Source organism: Sus scrofa, chromosome X (genome assembly GCF_000003025.6).
Source record: "Sus scrofa isolate TJ Tabasco breed Duroc chromosome X, Sscrofa11.1, whole genome shotgun sequence".
Taxonomy (NCBI): Eukaryota; Metazoa; Chordata; class Mammalia; order Artiodactyla; family Suidae; genus Sus; species Sus scrofa.
In genome coordinates, this window is record NC_010461.5 from 96,447,704 (window position 1) to 96,463,942 (window position 16,239).

Here is a 16,239-nt window from a genome sequence, read left to right on the forward strand (position 1 = left end):
AGCCACGTGAAAAAAAAAGTTCAACATCACTAATCATCAGCGAAATGAAATCAAAACCACAATGAGCTACCACCTCACATCCGTTAGAATGGCTACCATCAAAAAGACAATAAATAATACATGTTGACAAGGATGTGGAGGAAAGGGAACATTAGTTCACTGTTGGAGAGAATGTAAACTGGTGCAGCTATTGTGGAAAACAGTATGGAGGGTCCTGAAAAACTACAACGAGCTACCCTGTGATCCAGCAATTTCACTCTTGGGAATACAACCAAAAAAGACAAAAACTCCAATTCAAAAAGATACACCGTTCATAGCAATGCTATATACAACAGCCAACACATAGAAGCAACCTAAGTGCCGGTTGACAGAGGAATGAATAAAGATGTGGTATATATATGTACAATGGAGTATCAGCCACAAAAAAAGAATGAAATAATGCCATTTGCAGCTACATGGATGGACTTAGAGATTATCATACTAAGTCAGCCAGCCAAAGAAAAACAAACACCTTAGGATATCACTTTTCGTGGAACCTAAAAAACCGATTTACAGGAGTTCCCGTTGTGGCGCAGCAGAAATGAATCCGACTAGGAACCATGAGGTTGCGGGTTCGATCCCTAGCCTCACTCAGTGGGTTAAGGATCCGGCATTGCCGTGAGCTGTGGTGTAGGTTGCAGACGAGGCTCGGATCTGGCATTGCTGTGGCTCTGGTGCAGGCTGGCGGCTACAGCTCCCGATTAGACCCCTATCCTGGGAACCTCCATATGTCATGGGTGCAACCCTAGAAAAGATGTAAAAAAGATAAAAATAAAAAATAAAAAACCTATTTACAAACAGAAACAGAATCACAGACTTAAAAAACAAGAGGGGGAGAGGGAGGCATAAATTAGGAGTATGAGATAAACAGACACCCATCATCTATAAAATGGATAAGCAACAAGGATTTATGGTATTACACAGAGAACTTTATTCAGTATCTTTATAATAACCTATAATGGAAAAGAATCTGAAGGGAATATATATGTATTTATAACCGACTCACTTTGCTGTATAGCTGAAACTAACATCATATTGTAAATTAACCATAGCTCAATAAAAAAGACACAAGTCCAAGAAGAATATATGATTCCATTCACATAAAGCTTACAAAACAGCCAAACTAAATGAGATAGCTATTTAGGAATATAGACCCACAACGATAAAGGAAAACAAGGAATGATTATCACAAGCCTGTACAGTGGTTCCCTCTGGAACAGAGGGTAGAGATAAAGCAGCTATTGGGGAGGGGTCCACCGGCAGAGTCAGAAGAATGGGCAATATCCTACCTCTTTAGGGGAAATTTTGTGTGTGTGTGTGTGGTGGGGGGCGCTTTTTAGGGCTGCACCTGTGGCACGTGAAAGTTCCCAGGCTAGGGATCAAATCAGAGCTGTAGCTGCCGGCCTACAGCACAGCCACAGAAACACAGGATCTGAGCCACATCTGCAACCTACACCACAGCTCAGGGCAACGCCAGATCCTTATTAACCCACTGATTAAGGCTAGGGATTAAACCCACAACTTCATGGTTACTAGTCGGATTCGTTTCGGCTGCACAGCAACACAGGATCCAACTCACAGCAGCACCAGATCCTTAACCCACTGAGCAAGGCCAAGGGGTCGAACCCGCGTTCTCATGGATACTAGTCAGGCTCGTTACTGCTGAGCCACAGTGGGAACTCCTAGGGTATTATTTTTTAAACTGTTTTTATGTTTTATTATACACACATAATGTCAAAGTACAAACTTAATGAACATACTTGAACTATATTTAGTTCAAAAATCTCACCCTCCTCCCCCCATAAAATCTTACTAGGCTTTGGTCTCATTTTTCACCATTTGTAAAGACTGGTGAACACGTGATCACAGGCAGCACCAGATCAGCCTTTTGGGAATCACTCTTCTCGAATTCCTGTCCTTTGACATCTGTCAACCCATACGGATGAAAAGAATTAGGGTGAACATTTCACAGGCTGACTCCTCCAGACCGGGACTAAGAAAACTTCATTATGATCAAGCCAACCATCCTCTGGAGGTGAAACATCGGGCTGAGCCAGAAGGAACAAGGGACAAGGGTGACAGTAACCCCTGACGGGCACTATCCACCCCCCTCCCCCAAGCTCCTCACCTTAAAGCCTGAGTTACCTCCGCAGAGACTATACAAGGACGCCAACAGAACTCCCTAGCAGAGCCCCTTACTACTGCATCAAACACTTCACTTCTCATTTCTTTTGTTTCCCTGGTAACAACCTACCTTGGCTTCCCAGCTATCTGGCTGCCTGTTCGTCATCTGTCTGTTTATGATTCAAAACGTTCCAAGTTGGGCTGCTGGCTCCAGGCAAAGAATGTGCTCTTGACCTCTGCCCACGCTCCTCCTATGGCTACTAATCCAACTCCCTCCTTTCACTGTCTTGGCCACTTTGATCCATAGCTGCTAGCCTCAGCTGGCATCTGCCTTACTTCTTTCCAGAATTTGCCAACCCAATTCTCAGGCCTAAGCCTGAGACCTTCTGTCGTTACATCCATCTCAAATCCATCTTCAGCTTTATGTATCCCTTTCTGCCTTGTTCTGACACAGGCAGCAACCGAAATAACCACCACCAATTTGACACTACTGCAAATTGCCTTGCCAACCACTTTGTGTGTGTGTGTCTGTTTAGGGCTGCACCTGTGGCATACGGAGGGTCTCAGGCTGGGGGTCAAAGCAAAGCTACAGCAGCTGGCCTATGCCACAGCCACATGGGATCCAAGCCGCGTCTGCGACCTACACCACAGCTCACAGCAACACCAGATCCTTAACCCACAGAGGCCAGGGATCGAACCCCTATCCTCATGGGTACTAGTCTGGCTCATTACTGCCGAGCCACAACGGGAACTCCCACACCTTTAAATGACCTTTATGTGTGAGATTTCACAGGAGTTCAAAACGCCCCATTGTCCAGGAGCATAAGATGTATCTATGCCGGAGTTCCCGTCATGGCGCAGTGGTTAACGAATCCGACTAGGAACCATGAGGTTGCGGGTTCGGTCCCTGCCCTTGCTCAGTGGGTTAAGGATCCGGCATTGCCGTGAGCTGTGGTGTAGATTGCAGATGCGGCTCGGATCCCGTGTTGCTGTGGCCCTGGTGTAGGCCAGCGGCTTCAGCTCCGATTAGACCCCTAGCCTGGGAACTTCCATATGCTGCAGGAGCGGCCCAAGAAATGGCAAAAAGACCAAAAAAAAAAAGTTAAAAAAAAAAAAAAAAGATGTATCTATGCCAAGCTGTCCTAACGGCACAAAAGTGCAGCTGGCTAAGGCTGAAAGACAGAGGGACAATGCAGAACACATACTTGGGTAAAGCCTACATGAGCAGACCTTGTCATCAAGGTATCAAGCTGTGGGCCCAGTGGATGCCCCAACAGGAGGGCACACAACAAACTAACAAGGAGGACACCATCCACCAAGATAGCAGGATTGGACAAGGTTCGATCTGGGAAGCAGATCACCTAAGACATTCAAGAAATCTCTTCCAAACTTGTTCTGCCCCATTAACTTTTTTTTTTTTTTTAATATTTATTTTTAGGGCCACACTTGTGGCATATGGCGGTTCCCAGGCTAGGGGTCGAATTGGAGCTCCATCTGCCGGCCTATGCCACAGTCACAGAAATGCCAGATCCGAGCCATGTCTGTGACCCACACCACAGCTCACAGCCACGCCAGATCCTTAACCCACTGAGCGAGGCATCCTTACGGATAGTAGGCAGATTCCTTTCCTCTGAGCCACGACAGAAACTCCTCGCCCTGTTAATTTCTGTCCTCATCTTTCAAACCTCACAAAAAACCATCCTCTCCCCTGCTAAATCCCAACCCCTCTGGATTAGCTGACCCTACTATGTGCTCTACCACATACCATCTTCTGTTCACTCGTATAGTATGTGATTACAATACTGTAGTATTACAATTACATGTTGACTGTTTCCCCTGTTGGAAAGAGAAGTGGGACCAGGCAGTAGCTGGCATAGTATCTGACCCATGGGAAATATAGGAATTGTAAAAACAGTAAATCTTTTTTTGTGACTGTGCCCATAGCATGCGGGCCAGGAATGGAGCCCGCACCACAGCAGCAGCCCGAGCCACAGCAGTGATAACACCAGGTCCTTAACCCACTGAGCTACCAGGGAACTCCCTGGAATCCTCTTTAAAATAATTTATATTTAATGTAATATAAAGTAATTAACTGATCGCACCTCTGCTCTACTTCTGGCTTTCTCATGAATTCAGGGAGAGAGCACTGACATTGCTATTTCTTTCCATCAAGGCAAGGCAGCCTCTCCTTACTTGGCGGGCTCTCAAGGCAGTTTGATAGAACCCTCATGAAATCCTTGTAATACCTGTCCCCAGCCTCAGAAATTAAGGGAACCTAGAAATAAATCGCAATGTTTCTTTAAATGCTCCCCATAGTGGACCAGGTTAAGAATATTGGTTTATATTTACTGCATATTAGGAATCTGTAATCTTTTCCAGATGAGAAGGCGCTGTTATCTTTGGTCTTAAGGAAGCATTGTCTTCCCACTAGGGATGCAGGAAATGTACATAATGGGGAACAAGCCAGGAAACGTGGAGAAGCAGGAGGGCAAACAAGGGGGCTCCAAGGTCAACTGGTAGGTAGACCAACTGCTTGGAGTTTTCTGCTCATTAGTTGTTAAAGGATCAACATTAACACTGATTTAAAATAAGTAGCGCAAAACTTATGTAAAAAACAGAAACAGACTCAGAGACATGGAGAAGAGACTTGTGGTTGCCAAGGGGGAGAGGGAATGGGATGGACTGAGAGTCTGGGGTTAGTAGATGCAGACTATTGCATTTGGAGTGGATAAGCAATGAGATCCTGCTGTACAACAGAGGGACCTATATACAATCTCCTGGGAGAGACCATGATGGAAGACAGTATGAGAAAAAGAATGTGTATCTATGTATAACTGCGTCATTACGCTGTACAGCAGAAATTAGCACAACACTGTAAATCAACTCTAAATATTTTTTAGTAAAATAAGCACCCTCTATGGTCACAGACTCTCTCTGGAAACAGACACAAAATTACTTGCTTCCAAGGACAGAATCAAGGCGCCTGGGGGACCAGAGTTCGAACTTAATTTTCATTGTATACCTGTTTGTACCTTTTGAAGTCTGTGTTGTAGGTAATAAAGTTAAGCAAAATTGAATTTTAAATCAAGCATCTCCCTGTGGCTCAGCTCCACTTTCCACTCAAGCTTATCCTTCCGTGGGGAGTTCCCTTTGTGGGCCAGCAGGTTAAGAACCCAATAGAGGGTCCATGAGGAGGCAGGTTTGATCCCTGGCCTCACTCAGTGGGTTAAGGACATATGGCGTTGCCGCAAGATGCGGTGTAGGTGGCAGATGCACCTTGGATCCAGCATTGGCAACGCCAGATCCTTAACCCATTGAAAGAGGCCAGGGATCGAACCTGTGTCCTCATGGATGCTAGTCGGATTCATTTCTGCTGAGCCATGATGAGATCTCCCTGTCCAATTTTTTATTGAGTTGTTTCCTTTTTTGCTTTTTAGTTGTTCAAGTTTCTTATGTTGTTTGGGTATTAACCCTTTATCAGACATATAGGTTGCAAATATTTTCTCTCAACATATAGATCGTCTTTTCACTTTGTTGATGGTTTCTCTTGCTGTACACAGGCTTTTTTATTTGACATAGTAGGAGGATGAGCCCCCATCCTCTCCCTCACGGCCAGAGCCAGGGCCAAAACACATTCTCTCGACATTCTTTCCAAACGAAAGCCTATTAGCACCTGGCTAATAAAAGGATACATCCTTTCTCATGCTAAACTCATGCTAAAACTTAAAAACACATCATTAACTTGGTGGTAGGAATCCTTTCACCATGTATACACTTTAAATACACTTTAAATACATTACGATTGTATCTGTCAATTATACCTCAATAAAGCTGAAAAAATAACATTAAAAATGTAATTAAAAAGTAAAATGACACTTTGCTGTACACCTGAAACAAACATTTTAAGTGAAATACACCCGGATAAAACTTATTTAAAAGAAAAAAATTTACTAAAAAATATTAAACACCAAAATAAACAGTAACAAATTTGATTGTAAACTTTTATGGAAAATATACTTTTAAAGAAGTGTGAAAATTTGAAAACCTCATTAAGACAATGAACTAATTTTCATAAACTCATGATAAATTGTTTATTAAGGGGCTAAAATCTAGCAATTTCTAAAACATTTATCTAAAAATGTCCATGTGTCTTGATGTTGTATTAGACATTATTTTCTACCTATGAAGCAAAATATTCATAAACACATTTTGGTTTTGTTTCACTTGAAAAATAAATTGTTAGAGGCAAAAAATGTTTTAAATAAAAATAAAAATGAAATGGGGGAGGGTGTGGGAGGGATTGTGAATTTGGGATTAACAGATGCAAACTATTGCCTTTGGAATGGATAAGCAATGGGATCCTGCTGTATAGCACTGGGAAGTATGTCTGGTCACTTGTGATGGAGAGTGATAATGTGAGAAAAAAGACTGTATACATGTATGTGTGACTGGGTTACCTCACTGTGCAGTAGAAAAGTGACAGACCACTATAAATCAGCTATAATGGAAAAAATAAAAATCATTACCAAAAAAAAAAGTGAAAACATAAAAAGAGCTAGTCTACAATTTCAGGCTTTTGGTTAATTCACCAAAAATCAAATCCCCCAAAGCCAATGCTCTAAAATTCATCTTACTAAATAATTGGTTCATCAAAGCTGTTAGTTCCAGTTGGAACTCAGAGCTACCCCTCTGTCTTTCTGCCCTTCTGAGCATGCGTGAGTATATATACACATACGTGTGCGTGCACAGGCGTATGTGCATGTGTTGGAGGAAGGGGGGATGCTAAAGTCACCACTAGCAGGTCTTGCCTGCTCCACCTCCTAGGGCAGAACAGGACTCTTAAGCCTCTGCAATGAGACACAGCCTCTCCTGTCAATCCTCGCCCATCACCCAATTCCAGCCGTAGCAAGACCACTGCTGCCAATCTCAGAAGACCTGAAGTTTCGGGAAGAAAAAACAATCCTCCAAAATTAGTAAATTCATCCCGTGTAGATATTCTTAGTGGTTACCAATTCCTGAGACCCAGCCACTCTGCAGTTAGGTAGGACTATGTGAGGAGTTCTGGTTACTGAAACTTGAAACAAAGTTACATGTGTTGTGGGAAAAAACATCTTCTCTTAATTCTGAATTGACTGCAAAATGGCACGTAGCTAGTACACGATTAACTATGGGAAATGGGCTGAAAGGGACTGGTAAGAAGGATATGCATGAACTAAGAGAACATGGTGTGGATGCTGGAACGCCCAGTCAGCGCAAATAGGTCCGCCACCTGCGCAGGCACATGCGGTTTCTCAAGGTGTTCTGCATTGGTAGCTATTCCGTCTCCCTCGTGCCCTATAGCTAAGAAACATCTGCCTAAAGGCCATAGTTAAAGAATAGCTTGCCACGTGACTGTGAGCAGTCAGTCCCCTAAACCTTTCTCACTGCCCCCCCCGCCCCCCCCCCCGCCCAATTTCAAATGAACACAATAAAAGCAGTGAGGCGCTGGCCGTCTGGGCTCTTGATCTGGGCTCTTGATCCTTCCGGGCTTGAGCTCTCCCCCGTCTTTACACTTTACTCTGTCTATATATCTTTCTTCATCGCTGTTTAACTTTTTTTTGTCTTTTTTTTTTTTTTTTTTTTTTTTTTTTTGTCTTTTCAGGGCCGCATGTGGAGGTTCCCAGGCTAGGGGTGGAACCGGAGCTACAGCTTCCGGCCTGTCCCAGAGCCACAGCAACGCGGGATCCGAGCCCTGTCTGTGACCTACACCACAGCTCACGGCAACACCGGATCCTTAACCTGCTGAGCGAGGCCAGGGATCGAAGGCCCAACCTCATGGTTCCTAGTCGGATTCGTTTCCGCTGCGCCTGTTTAACTTTTCTTAAGCTTTGCAGTACCCGTCCTTCAACGCTCCCCACCACCGCCCACTCACTGAGCTGGTCTTGGCAATGTATCACTTCTAGCCTGAAACAATCACAAGACCGTAGTGATTCTCCAGCCTATTTTCTTCCCTGGCACAAGTTCCAAATGGTGCGACTACATACAAGAGGGCGGAGCCTCCATCAGCCCAAGTACACCCTCCATCAGCCTGGGTCCCTGAGTATCTGAGCTTTGCCACAAATCCCAGCTTGCATTGGTACCAACCATACATGGGGAACTAAACCTTTGTCATTTTAGGACACGGGTTTTGAGGGTAATTAGTTACTGCAGTATAGCTGAGCCTCTTGACGAATATACATCTCATAGAGCACACATTATTTTTAAAAAATTAAGTAGTTATAGCATTTTAAATCAACTATACTTCAATAAAACAAAAAACAAAAAAAAAGGAAAAGAAATTAAGTGGTTATTGAAATGTGTCTTTAGTGAATCAAGAATTAAACAATTTTAGAGGAAGGAAGACTGTGCTCCTATTGCTCTCTCCCCACCCGTCGCCCCCAGTGCATTCTGGCTTCAAGAGAGCTGCAGTGAAGCATAATAAAACTTCGAAAAACAATCAGTCAATTGGCAACTTGGCCAGTTAATCATTGAGCAAGACAGTTTTCAGTGAAAGTCATTGATTTTCAGTGACTTGACTTTCAGTTTCTTGGTTGGCTTCTGGAATAGGAGGCCCCCACTGCAGGCAGGTGCCTGCCCTTTCCCTTTTGCCGGGAAATTCCTCAAAGCATAAAGCAGTCCCTATTCCATCCATACAAGGTCAGTCCTGCCTCCATCTCTCCAAATTTCTTCTTTGCTGGAAATATATATTCATATATGGAAATATATTATCATCTTGCCTTTAAGTCTGGTAACATCCCAAGAGGTCCTGGAAGACCCTTTGAATAGTTTCTGAGAAGCCCAACGTCTGGAAGTCTGTCTGTCGCTAAGTTGAAGCTGAGTTCAGAAACTAGGGCTCTTACTCTTCTGTCCTCTCCAAACATGTTTAGACTCATCTCCCATCTGTCTCTGGACAAATAAATGACTTCTGAAATAGCAGGACTCAGAGAATGACTTACTGGGGATTAGCACTTAGCACCTAGTGAAATGTGGAAGAAAAAGACACTCTACTGCCCAGTGGAAAAGCTGCTCTTGACTATACTACTTTCCTTCTCTGACCCCTACTCTCCCCCCAAGAAGGGAAATGTCACGCTCCTAGCATTTGGAATTTCCTGGGCCAGGGATCAAACCCACACCACAGCGGCAACCCAAGCTCAGCAGTCCTTACCTCACTGAGCCGCAGAGGATCTCCCTGTTCTACCTTTAATAATGGAGGTTCTTTGAGTCATCCAGAGGCAGGATTCGATGGCTCCAACAGATGATATTTTTCCTAGTAGCATCTACATACATTTCCCTTCACAAAAATGCACACCCTCCTCCCACCACACACATTCTTTTGTCACTGTTCCACTGAGACCACTAGAGCCAGAGCTGATCTCGATGACATACGGTACCTTAATCTGGAATCTGAGATGCCACATTCAAGGAGGCCTGGAGTCCATGAAATCTGGTGTTGAGAGTTTGCAGATGGGTCCTAACCCATCTTTTTTTTTTTTTTTTTTTTTGAACATCTGCTTGTTCCAAAGAAACGTGACTGCTTCGTATCAACAACCCTCCACTCAAGTCAGCCCAGATCTCTAACAATGGCCCCAGGAGCCAGTTTGTAGATTAATAACTATCCTCGCAGGTTTTGACCAAAATAAGACAACTGGTATCCATTCAGCAGGCTCTTATTAAGGGGCTAATATGTGCTAGACCGCAGTGAGGAGGATGCAAGACAAAATAAGGCATGGTTGCGACGAAATAACCCAGGAATTATACGACTCCCTCTTTGACTTGGCAACCATGAGGCCCACCTCACAGACACTGTGGACATATGCTATTTCTTGACAGCAAGTAACACAGTCTAGAGAGGTTACTATCCATGGTACACGGGATCCTTTGTTTTGCCTACCCTAAAAGAACCAGCTCTAAATGGCTCCTCCTTGATCAAGTGGACAGATCCTGTGTTTAGCATCTGCAGAGCCAGCTCTGGTCCCGGGATACTGGTGGTCTCCTCTTACTGAGGGCTGGAGACTAGTGAACTAACATAAAGCTAGAACCTCAAAGCGTGGGAAAGCAAGGGAGGCATGCCTGAAGCCTGGGGTGAATGAGTCCCCAAAGGCAAAAATTTAATTCTGGTCCACAGGACCTTGTGTGTGATCTGGTCTCAGCCAACCTCTCTACCTCATCTCCCTGGTCTCTACCTTACCCTTCCCCATTCTCCTTTCCCCTCACGACAAAACAGTTACCCTCCTTTATCCTCAGAGCCTTCAGCCATCCCTCCCCTCGGCAGGAACACTGTTTATCCGGCTAACTCCAGTTAATTATGCAGGGCCTAGGGAAGCCTTCCCTAACCCAGCCATGCCTCCACCCTTCATTTGGTCCCTGCATCCTATATTCTCATAAACACGTTACATTGCTTTTTCACACCCACCACATCTTTGTATCTCCCCCTCAATGCCAAAATAAAGTGCCTGGCACACTGTATGTGCTCAAATACTTGTTCAATGAACCAGTGGATGGAAGGATGGATGGATGGATGGATGAATGATCAATTCCTGGCCCCAGCTCTCCGGGATCCATCCCAGACTAAGAAGAACAGGTATAGGTGAACAGAAATTCTAGGTATTAATATCAGAGTATTAAATATTTATATATCACATTAGTGTGTGTATACACACATGCACCTGTGTGTGTGTTCTGTGTGTGTATTTGGACGGAAGGGAAGAGGACGGTAAGCCTTCAGTCCAGAAAGTGTTTGCAGTCAATAGTCCTCATACCTCAAATACAGATGCCATGAATCCATAAAGAGAATGGAGTCTAGAAAAAGCAATATGGCGAGTGTTATGTATGCCTGGTGGGCTACGGTTCAGTGTGAGTTTTGTACCTCAGGAGTTCCTGTCAGGCACCCCAACATGGTTGTCCAGAATTGGTTTTGCCTCCATGAGAGACTAATTCCTGTTCGTCCCATTCCTGTCCCCTTGTAGGACATACAATAGCTCTCTTCCTTTTACAAAGAAGAAAGCTTGGTCAGGAGGCAGCAAGGAGTGTTGGGAGTGGAAATTGTTTGCTCTTGGGAGTCTGATCGCATCTCAGAGAAGTAATTTGCATAACATGAAATGATTTACATATAGATGGGACTAAGAAATTCATGGCGACCCTTCACTTCTCCTTTCCATCTCAACCCCTTCCAGCCCAAGGTTACACAGTCGAGGCCAAGCAGAGTCCCTCCCAAGCAGCCCTCTTCTCCAGCTGCTCAGATACCAAGACAAAAGGTTTAAGAATGCCCCTTTTTGTCATATTAATGATATGTAATTTCAAATCGAAGATTTACTACTTCTTTTTTTCCTGTCTTTTCTAGGACCGCACCGGCAGCATATGGAGGTTCCCAGGCTAGGGGTCAAATCAGAGCTGTAGCCACCAGCCTACATCACAGCCACAGCAACACGGGATCCACTGAGCAAGGCCAAGGATCGAACGTGCAACCGCATGGTTCCTAGTCAGATTCGTTAACCACGGAGCCACGATGGGAACTCCGAAGATTTACTACTTCTATGAGTCAGATTACGAAATACTGTTGGAGCTTGCTCAGCTTAGGCAAGTGTGTCAAGTGGTGTATTTGACTGGGCTGCCAATGAGCAATAATGATGCCGTTTGTAAAGCTTTTCTGAAAGATTCTGCAAGCTATATGGTGGTAGCTCCTCTCCTAGTTCATGTGTTGGTTATAGCAAGCCTTCAGTTGCTACAGAGAAATCTGTTTTCTATTATAACCCTCAGCACAGCTCTGCAGTTGTCAGCCTGGCCCTGGGATGTCATCTGACAGGGATGCCTCCTGACAGGCCCTAAAATTCTTATTGGGAAGCGTTAAGAGGATTAGTTACCAGGTCCTGATAATGAAAGGAAGTTTTAAAAATTGCCAGGAAGTTCCCAACACTACAAGTGGGAAGCGGAGGATCCAGGTCCCAGGGAACAAACACAAGGTTGCTCAGAAACTGAGCACAAAGGAAAACCAGACAGATGGGGAAAGGGCCCTTGATGAGTTTCACTGGCTTTCCCGATGGGGCCTATTCCAAGTCCTTAAGGGTCAGGTGAAGGCTAAATCTTCCTGTGGGCTACAATAGGTCCATAGCTAGACAAAGAGGCAGATCAGAGAGACCAAAGAGGGACCTAAATCTGCAAGAGAGCCCCAGAGGGTTGGAGAGAAAGGAACCTGGGTCACCAGCCAGCTATGTTCAAAAACCTGCAGAATCAGGGAGTTCCTGTCGTGGCACAGTGGTTAACGAATCCAACTAGGAACCTTGAGGTTGCTGATTCGATCCCTGCCCTTGCTCAGTGGGTTAGGGATCCGGCGTTGCCGTGAGCTGTGGTGTAGGTCGAAGATGCGGCTCAGATCCTGTGTTGCTGTGGCTGTGGTGTAGCCTGGCGGCTACAGCTCCAATTAGACCCCTAGCCTGGGAACCTCCACATGCTGCGGGAGTGGCCCCAGTAAAGGCAAAAAGACAAAAAACAGAGAGACAAACAAACCTGCAGAATCAGTTAAAAACTCAAGTTGATGGTACCAGTTAGTTGCTAGCAATAAAGCTGTCTGGGGAGTTCCCAATGTGGCTCAGCAGTAACAAACCCGACTAGTATCCATGAGGATTCGGGTTCCATCCCTGGCCTCGCTCAGTGGATTAAGGATCCTGCGTTGCCATGAGCTGTGGTGTAGGTCACAGACATAGCTCGGATCTGGCGTTGCTGTGGCTGTGGTGTAGACCGGAAGCTATAGCTCCGAATCGACCCCTAGCCTGGAAATTACCATATACCATGGGTGTGCCTGAAAAAAACGAGGAAAATAAAAGCTATCTGGGTAACATTGTCTCAAGCAGTCCTAAGGAACATCAGATTCCCTACTCAGTTATTATTCAAAATCTTGACATCTGAAAGAAAAGGTAAAATCCCAAACATGGCCAACAGTACATGCTGAGGGGGCTGTAAAGCATTGCGTAGCCTCATTCCTTGCTGGTGGGAATGCAAAACAGTACAGCCACTTTTGGAAGACGGTCTGGTGGTTTCTCATAAAACATATTCTGGAGTTCCTGTCGGGGCGCAGCGGTTAACGAATCCAACTAGGAACCATGAAGTTGCCAGTTCGATCCTTGGCCTTGCTCAGTGGGTTAAGGATCCAGCATTGCTGTGAGCTGTGGTGTAGGTCGCAGACTCGGCTCGGATCTGGCATTGCTGTGGCTGTGGTGTAGGCCAGCGACTACAGCTCCGATTTGAACCCTAGCCTGGGAACCTCCATATGCCGCAGGAGCAGCACTAGAAAAGGCAAAAAGACAAAAAAATACAATAAAATAAAAAATAAAACTAAACATATTCTTACTCTATGATCCAGCAATCATGTTCCTTGGTATTTACCCAAAGGAGTTGAAAACACATCCACATAAAAACCTGCACACGAATGTGTACAGCACATTATTCAGAAGGGCCCACACTTGGAAGCAACCAAGAGGTCGTCCTTCAACAGGTGGATGGACAAATAAACCGCGATACTGCAGACAATGGAGGAGTATTCAGTGCTAACAAGAAATGAGTTATCAAGCCACGAAAAGACATGGAGGAGCTTTAAATTGATCAAAGTGAAAGAAGCCCATCTGAAAAGACTACATGATTCCAGCTGTATACCTTTCTGGAAAAGGCCAAACTGTGGAGACAAAAAAAAAAAAAAATTAGTAGTTGCCTTTAAGGGTATGGGGTGGGGGGAGATGAACAGCTAAGCACAGAGGGGTTTGAGGGGAGAGAAAATACTCTATATATGACATTACAATAATGAATATGTAATGTTTTTGTCCAGAGCCATAGAATATACAACCAAGAAAATAAAAGGTTTTTTAATCTGGGGGATTAAGCTGTGCTAGAAAGTGCTCTGAATGGAATCAGGAGACCATGTTTCTTATTATGATTCTGCCACATGCCAGCTTTGTGACACTGGGCAAGTCCCTCACCTCTATAGACTTCAATTTCCTTTTGCTATCAAATGGAGTGAATACTTAGATAGGAGACATCAAAGATACTCAGAATCAAAGAACCCCAAATTAGTCAACGGAAAATGGTGATTGGGTCACTGCATAAAAATATTCATGGTTCTTTCTTCAGAACAAGCCCCACTGTCACTCAGCATTTGTCAATTCTCTTTCTGGAAGGCGACTTCCAGGAGACTTCTATTAGACCGGCAGGCTTTTCCTGAGCAAACTTTTTTTTAGAGTACGAAGAGGAGTAACAGTTAACCCATGCATTCAGATGAGTAGATTGAGTTTTAATAGTCCCCGGGATTAAGGTAGCAGAATAGAAGGACTGGAGCTCAACTTCTCTCCTAAAAACAACAAAATTCACAACTAAAAGCTGAGCAATCCCCACCCAAATGGACCGGAAACCTTAAAAAAGATACCCTACTCCAGAAGAAAAGGAGGAGGCCACATCAAGAGGTAGGAGGGGCGATTTCGCAATATAAACAACCCCATACCTCCTGGGTGGGAAGCCCCACAGACTGGAAAGTAACTGATTCACAGAGACTCACCTACAGGAGTGAGAGTTCTGAGCCACACATCAAACTCTCACGTTCGGGGATCTGGCACTGGGAGAAAGAGCCCCGAGCATCTGGCACTGAAGGCCATTGGGGCTTGTGTGCAGAAGCTCCCCGGCACTGGGGGAAACAGAGACCCCATTCTTAAAAGGCGCATACAGACTTTCACGTGCACTGAGTCCCAGGGCAAAGCAAAGGCTCCAAGGGAATCTGGGTCAAACCTGATTGCAGTTCTTGGAGGACATCCTGGGAAAACAGGGGTGAAAGTGGCTGGTTGTGAGGGAAGGACATTGAAAGCAAAGCTCTTGGGAATATTCAGCAGCAGTGCCCTTCTCTGGAGGTGGCCTTTTTGGGAAAATCTAGCCCCACCCATCAGTCAGCTGCTGAGAAGCCCCAGGGCAAACAACCCTCCAGGTGGGGTCACAGCCCTGCCCCTCAGTAAACAAGCTGCCTAAAGTCCCCTCAGGCACAGAGCTGCCTCTAATCCCATCCAGAGACTAAACCCCACTCACCAGAGGAATTAGAATTGGCTCCTCGTACCAGGGGGCAGGCATCAGCCCCTCCCATCAGGAAGCCTACAGCAAGCCCCCATACTGACTTCAGCCACAAGGGGGGCAGACACCAGAAGTAAGAGAGGCTACAACTCTATTATCTATAAAAAGGTCACCACACCAAAAACCTATAAAAATGAAAAGACAGAGAACTATAACTCAGATGAGGGAGAAAGGAAAAACCCCAGGAAAACAGCTAAGCCATGAGGAGATTCTCAGCCTCCAGGAAAAAGACTTTAGACTGTTGATGCTGATGATGATGCAAGACATTGGAAATAAACTGGAGGCAAAGATGGATAACTTACAGGAAACACTGACCAAAGAGATACAAGATATAAACCTTAAACAAGAAGAGATGCACAATACAGTAACTGAAATAAAAAATTCACTAGAAGCAGCTAACAGCAGAATATAGGAGGCAGAAGAACGAATAAGCAAGGTGGAGGACAGATGAGTGGAAATTATGGATGCAGAACAGAAAAGAGAAAAAAGATTGAAAACAAATGAAGAGAGTCTCAGAGAACTCTGGGACAACGTTAAATGCACCAACATCCGTATTATAGGGGTGCCAGAAGGAGAAGAGAGAGAGAAGGAGACAGAAAAAATATTCCAAGAGATAATAGCTGAAAACTTCCCTAACATGGGGAAGGAATCACTCACTCAAATCCAGGAAGCACAACGAGTACCATACAAAATAAACCTAAGGAGGAACACACCGAGACACATACTAATCAAACTGACCAAAATTAGAGTTTTAATAGTCCCCATTTGGCATTTCTTATAAAGGGCCATGGACCATGTGTGACCACCAACTAAAGGATGTCACTTGCCACTATGTTCTCAAAGAATTAAGTCATCAGCCACTGCAGTCGATGACCTTCAAGGCAGAGATGAGGAATGAGGTACTCAGTGCTCTAGGAAAACTGGCATTGTTTGACTTTCAGATATTTTCAGGAGAAAATT